Source organism: Cupressus sempervirens, chromosome 5 (genome assembly GCF_028749045.1).
Source record: "Cupressus sempervirens isolate cs-2001-9-10 chromosome 5, ASM2874904v1, whole genome shotgun sequence".
Classification (NCBI taxonomy): Eukaryota; Viridiplantae; Streptophyta; class Pinopsida; order Cupressales; family Cupressaceae; genus Cupressus; species Cupressus sempervirens.
The window spans coordinates 7,316,907-7,327,876 of record NC_143122.1 but is presented as its reverse complement, the minus strand read 5'-3'; positions in this window follow the sequence as shown (position 1 = coordinate 7,327,876).

The window sequence follows — 10,970 nt, the reverse complement described above, 5'->3', positions numbered from 1 at the left end:
TTAGAAAATTTACTAGGATGACAATAAAGGGATGTAGTGTGGATGGTTGATGCAAGATGGTAATTATAGAAATATCATATAACTAGGATGCAAGAGTTATCCAAATAAAAACTATGCTATTATGCATAAGATCATTGGGATTTCAACTAAGAGGATTTTATTTTAGAAGTCTTCATGAAAATCAAGGGTAGAGATAAAGAGATAAAAGAATAAATGGATAAGATAAAAAAGAAGGTAAGGATAAACTGAGAGATGATGAGAAATAAGGAGATTAAGAAGCCAATTAAAATGAAGGAATAAGATTTAGTGGTAGGTAAATATTTATTTACATTTTATATGACATTCTTAACCACATATTGAGTAGAAAAGGACAAATGAACAAATAAGTGATATTTTTCACATGACTATGAATTTTGAGTTGATCTATGTGAGAAATAATTAATCAAAATAAAAAAACTAAGGATTATGAATCAATAAATAGTGAAAAAATAGTGTGATTAAATAATTATATAAATAAATAGGCATGCAATAAAATAATAGAAAGAAGAGTAGATAGTAATAGAATAAGAGAATAATAAATAAATTAAATAAATAATAAATATTATGTAGACATATACACTTAATAGTAAAAAAGATTTCCAAATTATTTTATATCTCTCTTATAATTTTTGAATTTTATTATATTAAGTCTACAATTGAGATAAATTTTTAAAAATTGACGCATAAATAAACATGTATGTAAGAATATTAAATGAAACTTGATTTGTAAATGAATAGGTTTCTCATATATAAATTTTATTAAAGTTATGATAAAGATATATGGTAGATTAAATCTTTTATATATTATTTAATGAATGTCATTACATAATATAGATAATTTGTAGCTGTGTAGCTTTATAATGTCAATTGGGTAACTATTATATGTTTTTTATTAAGAAAAATAGGTTTTATAAGGATCCTGAAACCCAAAAGTTCTTACATAAAAAAGGGCTACATTTTAACAAAAAAAGACCAGTAACAAAACAATAGCCAACAGAAAGGCCAGAACAAAAAATAGGCAAAAAGCCAAAAAGAAAGTAACCTATAAAGACAACAGAATCCAAAGACAAAACTTTGAAAATTCTTCACTTACTCCCTCTCCTTCCTTTCAAGGTCCTAAATGGTCTCAGCCACTTCATGAATTCTTTGAATCTCCACCACCAAGAGCTCCTAGTTCTTCTTACAACTCTGATCCATGTGGCTCTGGGTTATGTCCATTACGATGTCCTCTTCCATCATGTCTTCATCATTGTCCTTCACATCCTTCTCCATGACAAGCCCCCTGGCTTTTAGCTTTCCACTAAGACTAGCAATAATTTCATTGAGAGAATTTAGAATAGTAAGCATCTGGTTAGCCATGCTATGGTTGAAGTTCTCCATATTTTTCATCCTTTCTTCGACCATCTAGATTCGATCCCCCTTGTCTATCGGGATCCCTTGCTCATTCTTCTTCCCTTGGCTTTCCATCTGTTCCATTCTTTCTTTTACCTCCTCCAACTCATGAAAAAGTCATTTTATAGATTGGAAGTTATCAATTATGTTGTTTTTTGCATTGTTGATCAAATTCATGCCCACCTCCCTCTCATTGTTGGTGATGGCTACTAGCACTAGTTCTATTAGTTCTTCCAATTAGATCTTTCCTTCTTTTTCTTCAAGGATTTGGTGCTTTATAACTTCTTTGACAATCCCCATTTTAGAGGTTCTAGAATTGAAGTTTTCCCAAGCCATATGCATATCTTTTATTACAACCTCACCACTTATGTTTCCCTCCTTCATTTTCTCCTTATCTTGCTCCTGTGGGGGAATGGGAAGAGGAGGGAGCACAGAGATCTTTGGGCCCATATCATTTTGCCCCTCCAGTGGCATGTCCTCCACTTTATTCCCGCTCTGCTTCTTTTTGGGGTTACTAGTCAGCTCCTCTCTAGTCTCTACATCCTCCCTCTTATTCTCCTCATTCGTGTCCATGTCTTCTCCTTCTTCATTGTACTCTTTTTCCCCGTAACTAGTTATTTTGGGCACATGACCCCTAGGGCTTTTCCTACAAGAAAATTTACTCAGAGTGGGAGTTTCCTTGGCTCTCCCCCTACTCTTCTTCCCTAATGAATAATATTCTCCCTCCTCCTCCAAACTCAATCTCTAGATTTCCTCTATGTTTGAGGAAAAATTGGAGCTCCCAGTCTCCTTAGAAGTAGCCACAGTTTGAGGCAGGGGTTTACTTGTGGACTGAGCGTTAAAATATTCAAAGAGGACAAGAAGTAAACCCTCATGTAGGTTAGGGTTAGCACTAGGTTTTTTATTATACCCCAAAATATTCTTGTTCATGGAAGAATACAAATAATAAGGAACCTTAGCTCCATAATGGAAATGCTTAAGCAAAAAAAAATGATGGGTTCTAATCCTATCAAACCTTATATCAAGAGAAATAAACTCAATGATGGCCCTCAGAACATACCTCTAGATCTTTTTAATAGAGTCCATCTCATAGTAAGTCTCACTTTTCACTAGCTCCTTCTCTTCCATGTTCTTAGCAAAATCCTTCATCGCATTCGCAAAAACCTTTTTGTCTCTATAGAACTTCATACCCTCATCAGGGATTTCAGTGACATGGGCGATCACCTCCACACTGACATGATGCAACACCCGATCAATCTTAACCTTGCCATCCTTCCAAGAATCTACTATGAGATTGGTAATTGCAGAGTCATACCCATGAAGCTTGGCTATGCAGTTAGTGATGCCACCCTTTTCAAGTTTCTCCCATACCTTAGTTCTTTGTTTCCATTTCTTTGCCTCTCCTACTAGTTCCCTTCCACTCCTTTCTGCCACCATTTCAGTAAGTTTAGTGATAGCCCTTTGCATAAACACAATCCTTTCTTCACCTTTCTTTATCCTCTATTTTCTCTATCCAAAACCACCTTTTCTTTCAATTCTAGAGAACTAGAAAAGAAAATAAGCAACCCATAAAGTGTGGTGATTGGACACTAAATACGTCATCTGCAAGTTCCTCCTGTATTTTTCATAAATGCACTTGTTACCACACATATTTGCATTAGTTTCCATAATTAACTGGGGATTTCACCTATACCTCCTAGATCCTCTCTTGATCAATTAGGCCTTTTGTGACTAATAGAATAATGCCTTCGATGGTCCATATTGTCATCATTTCTTTCTTGACTTCCTCGTTGGCAAACCAATCAGCCACCAAGTTGGATTTTCTATACTCATAGCTAACATGTATACTCTCAAATTTGATAAGGCTAGTATGGATTTCTTCCACTATGTTTGCAATGGTCCAGGAGGGTCGGAGGTCACCTTTTATGCATCTAATGATATTTTTTGGGTTCCCCTCTAGCCATAAGTTTTTGACTCTCACTTCTAACACTAGTTTATTAGTGTAGAAAGCAACACTGACTTCAACATAGTTATTTGTCTAGATTACCAAGGGGTGGGAGAGAGCTCAACAATACCCACATCATGAGTATTTCTAATGTTGTCCCCACATCCTAAAGGACCAAGGTTTTCTTTAGTTTCTCTATCAAAGTTGGCTTTATGCCAAATTTCAGGGAGGAGTCTCCACTTCACCCCCTATCTTTTCATTCTCCTGTCCTTCTCGCTTTCCTTACTATTACTCCCTTCATCAAGATCTCCACCCTTCCTGATAAGAAAGTTTTCTCTCATATTGATATTGATTTTATCCACAAGTACATTAGCAGGAGCCTCCCTATCTCTAAAAATTTGATTGTTTCTCTCCTCCCATACTCCCCAGCAGAAATGGGGCAAAGTTCATATTTTTTTACTATGTGAATTTGCACCTTTGTAGATACTATCCCATTGACAAAAGAAGCCCAAAATATATCCTGGCTTGCACCAACTGACCCCATAGTTCTTGGTGAGATATTCCTAGACTTCCATGGAATAAGTGCAATGGATGAAGATATGATTAACCATCTCCAAGTGATGCTTACAAATAATACATCTGTTAGGCATATATTAAACTCTTTTTTCCAAGTTCTCCTAAGTAAGAATTTTATCTCGAAGCATTAGCTAGAAGAAAATGTTAATTTTAGGGGTAAAGTCAGGTAGCCAGGCCTTAGGCCAAAGACGTTTCCCCTTCAGGCTCCAAAGGGAGTTTTACCTCAAGGCCACAGAATAGGATCCACTTGGATTACCTTCCCATATCAATTTGTCCTTATTATTACTCAAAATCAAAGAGTTCAACATCACCATTATTTTCTTGAGATCATTCAAAATCAAAGAAAAATCTCTCCATCCATGGTCCATTCTATACTATCTTACTTTCATTTTGAACAGCCTTATACAGGTATTGGCCTAGTTTTCATATGTGGGGTTATTAATGAGAGGGCCTTGAATTAGCCAATTATCATGCTAGAAGAGGATGTTCTCTCCATTTTCCACCTTCTATTTGGCCTTAGAGTTAGCTAGGGTCATTTTCTTTAAGATCTTGTTCCATATAACCAAGCCATCCGGGATATTAGAATCATTGAGAATATATCTTAGAGAAGGTCCTCTAATGTACTTATCCAGCAAAATATCTCCCCATTCCCTAGTACTGTTAAATATGTGCCAGACCTACTTAGCTTGAAGATAATTATTGAGATGCCTAAGTTTTCTAATTCCCAAACCTCCATAACACTTGGGGAGACATACATTATCCCAAGCCACTAGGAGGTATCTTTTATGTTCTTCTAGTCTAGACCACAAAAAATATCTCTAGATCTTTTCCATTTTCTCAACATATTTGACTAGAATACCAAAGAGACTCAAGGCATACATTGGAAGATTATGAAGAGTGGACTTCATCAGAAGACATTTACCAACTTGGTAAGAGTGGTTCCTTTCCAACCTACCAGCTTCTTTTTGAACTTGTCAATAAGCCCATTCTAGAGTCTGGCAGCTTAGTCCCCAATCAAAGTCCAAGATAGTTTGTAGGTAGACCTCCAACCCTACACCCAATAATACCTGCAATCATCCTTTGTTTGTCTATATGGGTTTTGATAAAGAATACTAAGCTTTTTTCCCAATTAAGAAGCTATCCTATTCCCTTGGTATACATATCCATTAATCTCTTCATCAATTTGGCCTCTAGGACCAAAGCTTCTCCTCCCATTATAATATCATCCACAAACTATTGGTGAGTGAAAGATACATGCCCTGAAGAAGGCTTGATTCCTCTCAAGGACCTTTCCTATCTTTTTCTCTAAATCAATCTACCTATACACTCAGCCATTATGATGAATAGGATGGCAGACAAGGGATCTCCCTGCCTTAAGCCTCTCAATAGTTTGAAGAAATTAGATGGAGCCCTATTAATAATGATAGCAAACAAAGAGGTAGAAACAAGTTGGGAAATGAGTTTACATACCTGATGGTCAAAGACAAAAGCCTAGAGAACTATTCTAAGGAAGCTTTGGTCCACCCAATCATAGGCTTTGGAGAGATCAAACTTGAGGAGAAGGTCATCTCTCTTCCCAGCCTCTAGAGAATGAATGACTTCATGAACCAACCTAATAGAATCTAGGATCTATCTACTATGGATGAAGCCCATCTACTACGGAGAAATGATCAAAGGAAGAACCTTGAGGATTCTAGTCATTAGAACTTTCAAAATGATCTTATAGAATTAATTGTAGAGACCAATGGGCCTGAATTCATCCATTGTATCCACCCAAGGGGTTTTGGGAATAAGAACCAGAAAGGTAGAGTTGAGCTCTTTCAGAAGATTCTTGGCCCCAAAGAATTCCTACACCACCTTGACAACATCCACCTTAACCACCTCCCAATAAACCTAGAAGAATAAATTTGGAAAACCATCTAGCCTTGGGGCTTTATTAGTAGGCATAGAAAATAGAGCTTGTTTTACTTCATGACAATTTGGTATCTCCCACAACATTACAATATGGTGAGGTTATATCAAATGGGGTAGAGATGAAACAATTCCCTTCTAGTCCTCCCTGGATAACATAGGATCTTAGGAAAGAAGAGAAGAGAAAATTAATAGCCTTAGTAAAAATGTCATTATCATTAGTCAAAAGGGACTGGCCCTTTTTGATACTTGTAATCCTATTATTTCCTCTATGCTTAAGCATGGAGAGGTGGAAAAACCTAGTATTTTGATCTCCCTCTTTGAGCTAGTTAAATCTAGATCTTTGTTTCTAGAAATTCTCTTCTCTGTTGTTATGAAGATTAGAGAGAATCGTTATCTCTATATTCTTGTTATGTTCATTGTATCCTTCCTATTGAATTATGTCTTGAATGGTACATAGATGATTAGACATCTCCTCCTTAGCCTAGAAAATATGACCAAAATCCATCTTGTTCCTAATTTTGATATTGTGTTTTACATTTCTCAATTTCCTAGCAACCTTGAACATAGCAATCCCTTCCACCTCAATGTTCCACCATAAGGAGATCCTAGATAACAAGTTTAGATGGGATATCCACATCTTTTCAAAATGAAAATGAAAGTTCCACTTTTTTGCAAGAGGGACTATCAAAAGGGAAATAGGGGAGTGATCAGACCCAACTCTAGGGAGAAGGGAGAGATTGCAAGAGAAAGAGTTCAACCAATCAGGAAAAATGAGGGCCCTATCAAGGTGGACTTGGATACATTCACTCCCCCTATGTCTATTGGACCAAGTAAAAACCCCACCAGAGAGATCAACGTCCAGGAGAGCCAAACTATTAATGAAATTAGAAAGATCAAACTTGCTATCTAGGTTTAGGGCCAAACCCCCAGATTTTTCCTCATCAGAAAGGGGAGTATTGAAATCTCCCATTATTATACCTTTATTAAGGTTGCAGTTCTGGATGAGAGAAGAAAACTTGGTCCAATAAGCTTTCCTTTCCCACTTAGAGTTAGGGGCATGTACATTCAATAAAAACTAGGAATCATTGCTATTAATATGCAAAACTTTACATAAGAGTGAATTACCTTCATTATGAATGGTGGTGACTAGGAAATGCTTATTATTGAAGAGTGTGAGGAACCCTCTAGATGCTTCCTTAGAATTGGTGGCCTCTCCATCCATGCTATTATTAAAGGAAATCTTACCCACCAAATCCTTCTTCATTTTAGTTTTTTGGATCAACATAAAATTAGGTCTATGTTCTCTAATCATGTTCCTTACTACCTCCTGTTTATGGGCTCCATTTACCCCACTTATATTCCGAGATATTATCTTTATTTATTTTTAATAGAGAATACCCCCTTGATGGTCTTTTGGCTCCCGTTAGCCAAATTCCTTCTATCCTCCTCTTGAATGGTTTAGCTTAAACTCTTTATGCTTGGTGTCTTTGGTTTAACCCCAACATAAACTTTCACTTAGCTCCTAGTTGCTGCTAGTGATACCGGGGAAGGGTCTATACTTTCTTTATCTTAACCATGGTCCAAGTCCCCTTATTTTCATTTAAACAGTTCTTGAGCCCTGCCTCCATTCTTGAAATCTGTCCAAGGGATGAATTTCTCACCAATTCCAGAATGGGAAGCTAAATGATTCCCAAGAGTTGATGAGGGAGCCTCCTTGGTTCCTTAAGGAACTTGAGTTTCTAACACAATCTCCTCTTCATCTATCCTTCTTTGCTCCTCCCCCATCCTCTTTGAGGAAGAAGTCTGACGAAGTTCTTCAAGGGAAGTATCACAATGACCCCTTTCCCCTTCAGGAGGTGGTTTGATACTTTCCTTGTTGAGTTCTTTTTCTCCACTAGTTGGTCCTCCCTCCACCACTTTGATCTGGGAATGAGCCAAATCTAAGACTTGCACTTCTTTTATAGGGATTTCCACAATTACCTCCTGATTATCATGGTCCAACTAGTCTTAGGACCCATGTAATTCTTTTGTTTCCAAACCTTGTTCCCTTTCTGCTAAGTTCTAGATTTAGAAGAAGTTTTCCTCGTATTCTTTTCCTCTTTAGCCTTCATGCATTGATTGGCCTTATGGCTCATTTTCAAAAATTGAAAGTAGGCAAAAGGAACACTCTCATAGACTAGCTTCTGAACATGTGTTCCAATTTTAGAATGGAAGCTCATTGCCTCCAGCATATCCAACCCCTACCTAACTCTAATACAGGTACAAACATACATTAATATTTTTCTAGAAGCTATTATTGGGTCTATGGAGAGAAGCTCTCCAAAGGAACTAGCCACTCCCATGAACACATCCTCATCCCAAAATTCTGGTGGAAGCTCTAAGAGTCTACTCAAACCAAGTATCGCACAAAAAATGAATCATTCAAGTTCAACTTCGATGTCCACTTCTAGAGGACCAAGGTTGAGTGACCTATAACCCAAGGCCCTTCACACAATATGTTTGAGAGGTCCTCATTGCAAGAAAAATCAAGAGACAAAAATCCTTTGGCCATTACAGTAACTATGACTTGACCTTTTAGACTCCATTTTTTCTTCATGAAAGATCTAACAATGTCAATATTTGGACATTACCCAATAAACTTACTTTTTAGGGTAGAAGCCATAGAGGCAATGATGTGGTCAACAAGCTTTTCTGGAATAGCAATTACACAAGTTCCTTTATCTGAACCGAGAAGCACTTTAATAGCTTGAAAAGAAGACTTATCAGTTGGTTTAACTTTGAATAGAGAAGACCATTTGGCATACTATGCACTAGGAAATCCCTCCTTAGGGACCAAAGGTGACTTTCCTATAGCCTTTCAAAGGGCACGTGGGTCCCTATTTCCATTCTCTATCGATTCTTTGATCGCTAAATTTTCCTAACATTCTCTTACCCCTCCCTAGGAACTATGACCTAGATCATGATTTTGATCCTGGCCAACCAAAGGAATCCCACCCAAAATAGGATTCTAATTTTGAAAATCCACCATTCCCCCTCTACTTCTGCTCACCATCCTATCACATGGTAAATATTATATGTTTCTCTAAAGTTTTAAACTCATTTCTAACAATATATTGTGATTATGATTATGCCAACATTCTCCTCCTTAATACTTTGATTCTTAAAAAATAAAGTTGTCTTTGGACACTCCAAAAGGTGTAGTCTTGAGTTGTGTTCTCATCCCTAAACTAAACTTCTTGAACTATTCAATAATGATTCTTAAGAGATGCAACTAATCTATATCATTGTCTAGTGAGCATGAAGGGGTATAATTCTCAATCATAAATCATGAAGCTTGCTTGACAATAATCTATGTTGAGCACAAGAGAATGTCCCAAACTTGTCTCCAAAACTAGACAATACAAAACATATATTCTTTAAACTTGCTAGCATTAGAAAGATTCAAAACCCTAATAAGGTCATATAATGAAGAGACAACTATAAAATGACATACCTAGAATAGTTTGAAGGTTGTTCAAAAGGTTGTGAAGTTTTTGTTCTTATTGTTGTTGTTTTGAATCCATAAAGGAAAGACTATTATAGATAAAAGGTATCTAGAGTAGTTTTAGAGATCAGAGATTCAAGAAGTACAGAGAAGATTCAAAAATCTATCACAAAGGGTGATAACTAGTGAGAAAAAGAGGGATCTAATCATGAAAAGTAAGTTTCTATATTAAATATCACTTACCACTACTTTCTAATTGCTATAGTAATATCTAAATCTTTATAAAAGGTGGACCTAACAGTCTTTTCTGTAAATATCTTAACCAAGTACACACTTAAATAGTATTGTAAAATCCTTGAAAAAGGTAGATCCTTGCAGATCTAATTATATATTCCTAATTGAGTGAGTCACCATAAGTGACAAAACATATTAGCTCTAAAAAGACACCTTCTTACTGTAGTAGTGATGGATTTATGGGTACCATCTCCACCTTAGTTTTCACTTTGATCTAGGGTTTGTGTGATAAAAAATGATTTTGTTATGTGTTATGTTTTATGTGTTTAGGAGTTTATGGTTGATGAATGCTAAATTAGTTATGTTACTTTATTTTACAAGATATTAAGGTGAACTTCATGTGATTATCAAGTTATTGAAGGAAAGGGGAAAGTACTAAATTTGTTTAAAGGTAAAAGTTTTTGTGGATTCTAATACACTCCCCTCTCCCCATCTCAACATCCTATCTCTCCTAATAATTCAAACAAATGACAATTATACTTAAATAATAGTTAATTAAAATTAATTATGTATGCAAGGATGAAATGTTATATGCAATGGATTATAAATATTGACTAGGATACATAGTAACATAGATGTGTGTGTAATTAAGTAATATAATAAATCACTTAATAGGATTAGTTAGCCGACATAGGACAATGAAGGTAACCTAGGTGAATTAGCTTAAATAACCTAAATAATTTATTAAAGCTAATATGAGAATACTATTAATTAAATATATACATATTTAATTTATTGATAGACGTAAATGAACTTAGTAAATTTAATTTCCACCTAAGATGACTGCTCTTCTTTATCTTCTTCATTCCTCTTATTTTTCAAAGGTGCATCAATGATTTGAATTTGATCTTGATCAATTTCATCATCATTAGTCTCAACCTCTTCCCAATGCTCATCTAATTCAACATCAGCCATCCACTTATCAAAAAGTGTGTCATCTGACCAGTTAAAATGCATAATATCATTTTTCTTCTTGGTTAAAAGTTCAACCTCCTTATCAATGTTAACAAATTCTTGTTTCAAAGAATCAAAGAATAACTAGACCTTAACTAGTTCCTCCATTGTGGTTGCCCACCATGCATGCCCTTTTTCATTTATGACTTTATTTATTCTTAAACAAAATAAATCATCTAAATATTTTCCTCATTCTTCTTTATTCTTCAATTTATTCCTCTTATCCAAAGAAAATAGGAACAAGTCAAATTTTTCACTTTTGTACTTATTCAAATAACTAACAATCCTCCTCTACAACCCAACTCTTCTGTCATCAAATTCTGGGAGATCATTAGTAATATCATAAGTTTTCTCTATGTGGTCATGTGAAAA